The sequence below is a fragment of the Cavia porcellus genome, unplaced genomic scaffold (assembly GCF_034190915.1).
Source record: "Cavia porcellus strain 051 isolate PalLab524CR breed Dunkin Hartley unplaced genomic scaffold, mCavPor4.1 scaffold_13, whole genome shotgun sequence".
NCBI lineage: Eukaryota > Metazoa > Chordata > Mammalia > Rodentia > Caviidae > Cavia > Cavia porcellus.
This window is the reverse complement of record NW_026947496.1, coordinates 16,569,416-16,572,633: the sequence shown is the minus strand read 5'-3', so window position 1 is coordinate 16,572,633 and position 3,218 is coordinate 16,569,416.

Below are 3,218 nucleotides of genomic sequence, written 5' to 3'. Positions count from 1 at the left end.
TATAACTTCTCCAGAAAGACTGGATGTGCAAACAATGGGGTGACCAAATGGCTGAGTTTCCTTTTCAACCAGGAGCCCTGTTTCTCCCTCATGACCCCATCGAGCCTCTCATATTAACTGGGTATCCCTCTTCCTGCATCAGACCCACTGCCCATGAATCCCTGGCCACAGGGCCAAGCCTCTAAGGCGGAGACTTCATTCATGATGTAATCCTTTCGGTGAGAAACTTCTAGCAGCTCTTCAGTTGACTCCAGAGGTTAGTGGAGCGCTTGTCTTCAGCTGGATTTTATCACTCACTGCCAGCATCGTCTCCAGTGACCTCGACCCTGAACTCCATCCATGTGGGACCATTTTGAATTCCTTATACACTCTAGGATGTCCTGTTTCTCCAGTAAGCTCTAAGTTACCCTGCAAGATATAGTAGCTCAACAATTCTCTTATCTTGATATGCTATGCAGAGCTAGTAGCTCCTCCTTCTAATATCAATGACATGTTCATTGTAACTCAACTGTCATGCTCTCCATACTGTGTTTGAGGCGTATGAATGTATACATGTGTACAGGTGTGTGTGCCTGAGTCTATGGCTGCCCAGATTTACAGCTCAGAGGTGAGGCTTTCTTGTCTTTGCTTGGTTGACCAGCAAGTTTTGATCCAGGTTTCTTTGTTAGAGTGTGTATGCTGGTAACAGGCAGTCCAATGGCTCTCTGTCTGCTACCATGATGAAAGAGAGATTTTCTGTGAATATATGGAATTCAGGTCACAACTTTTCAGTCATAAAACCTCTCCCACAGGTGACAGTGACCTTGTGGTAGGGTCTGTGACTAGAAAAACCTCCAGAAATTGTCATGTAGAGAGATTGATTTAATTCAAGATGGCAGCCTTCTGGATCAGCCCAAGCCATTCTCACCCTGGCTCTGTTATTCTAATTTGCCTTGGAACTCAGGATAATTTGTGAAAAGAGAAAACAGTTGATTTTTATGTGAAATGGGTCCTTGTACTCCTGTATTTTCCAAGGCGGCAGGTATAACTTTTTTAGAAAGTCAACTCATTTTGAGAATATGACCAGACCTGGTCCCTTTCAGCTGAGAAATATTCCCTTTCTCCTTTGTGCAAAGGATGAAGATGACAGGAAACTTTGATCTTCCCTGACAAGATAACTTGGACGTTTTCCTCAGGGAAAGGTGACTGATCATTTGGTTCTGCTCGAGAGGAAAGTGGAAAGCATGAAAGCGCTCAGAGAGATCCAGCCTTTAAAGCCACCTCCTTTGAAAACATGTGAGGATACATGGAGTGTTCATTAGACAAGCAACCCGCTTGTGATTTTTATTTCTAAAGGCTCTTGGGTAGTTGGTCCTATGACAAGAGGCTGTTTCTGCTCTACACTGTGGACAGAAAGAGCTCTCCTCAGCCCCCAAACATGCCCTACCCTAACTACTCTGGCCAGCATTGATCTCTCTCCTTTCTGAACTCTTAAAAAATCCTTTTTCCCTGAAGCTGACTGCAGAATGTTTATTGTATGTACTATACTGGGTCATGTGCCTTCCTCCTGTGTTCCACATTGTCCTCTAGATTTAGAACTTCTCAAGGACAAGGGACATGTCATGTGCTGTTTTAAAATTTCATTCTGCCCCGTTTCTGGCACACAGCTGGGTATGGAGGTGATGTTCAGTGATTAATGTGATTGTTAGAGCCTCAGGCCCAAGGGGTGAAAAGCCGTGTTAGAGACTAATCATATTATGGCAGCTTCTTTCTAAGCAACTGCATGAGAAACAATCATCAATCTATAACTGAGCATTATTTTTGCAACCTATATAACAGACAGCAACACGCACAGTTCCCTGAAGCTGATCCTCCAGCTCACGCTGACACGAGGATGCATTCTTTTGTAATCAGACTGAAGCATCATCACATTTTTTGAACAAAGCAAGATACAGCTTCATGAAGAATTTGAGGCACCATGCTGTTGGCTTATCTTAAAAGTGAGAACCGAAAGTGGCAGGGACCCAGGAGCCAGCATTCTAATGGGCAGAGGTGCTTTAGGAAAAACGATTGACATATTAAAAATCTTTTATTTAGACTACAAAAAACTGGTAAGAGGCACAAAGTTTATGAAACCATAAAGAGAAAAATCAAGTGGTCACAGAATTACCTACCACGTCCTACACTTTTACCATCTAAACATATCAGGCAAACAGTAGTGAGAGAATCCTTTATCTGAGGGCTACATGACTAAAGATATAAATAAATCTTAGGAGAATTAGAATTAACTAATTGTTCATGGAGACACATTACATTATTAGGGAAATGAGGAACACTTGGAGTTCTTGTGGTGAAGAGCAAATTAAAGCACCATGCTGCCTTGCAAAAATCTTACTTGATGGCTGTGATTGTTAATCTTAAAATGTCAGCTTCATTAGATTAAGAAATGCTTAGCAGATGAGTGGAGAACACTCCTGGTGTGCCTGGGTAGACCATGGACCTATGTCCTGTGGTATTACATATGGTCCCTGTCTCCTTCCCTTCTGACACTGTTCCCCTATACTGTTCCCAGGCCAAACAGATTTGCTCCACCACCCCTTTCTGTCATGATGATCCTGCTTTGGAACCATTGACTGCACCCTTCCAAATAAAGAACTGGTAAGTCCTCCTTTGAGTTGGTAGTGTCAGGCATTGTATCTAATACCGCAATGGCCCCCTTGCACACACAATAATTATGAAAGGAAGAAGGTATTGGGGTACTTTACTATGTTTTAGTTATTAGACCAGAAATGTTTTTCTTTCTCTTGATTCCTACAGAATTTTATTTTTTCCAATAGTAGGCTCTGTATTTTATGTTTTCTACAAACAGGACAGTGGCATTTATATTACTGATTTAGAGGTCTTTGATTATGAAGATAAGGATACAATGGTGATAGAAGCTAGCATTCCTGTGTTAGCCTTCTGTCACTGTGAAAAAATAGATAAGGTATACACCATATAAGGATAAAAGATTTATTTGGGGTCACCCTTTTGGAGGCTTCGGTCTACGGTCACCTGATGCTGTTGCTTTGGGCGGGTGGCAGCACCATACATTCCTGTAGCCAGGAAGCAAGCAACAGGAAGGGGCTGAGGTCCTAGTCACCCTAGTGGCCTACTTTGTATCTAGTGGGCCACACCCTTGAAGATACCCCCACCTCCCAATCTTGCTTTAAACTTGGGACCAAGCATTCAAAACATGT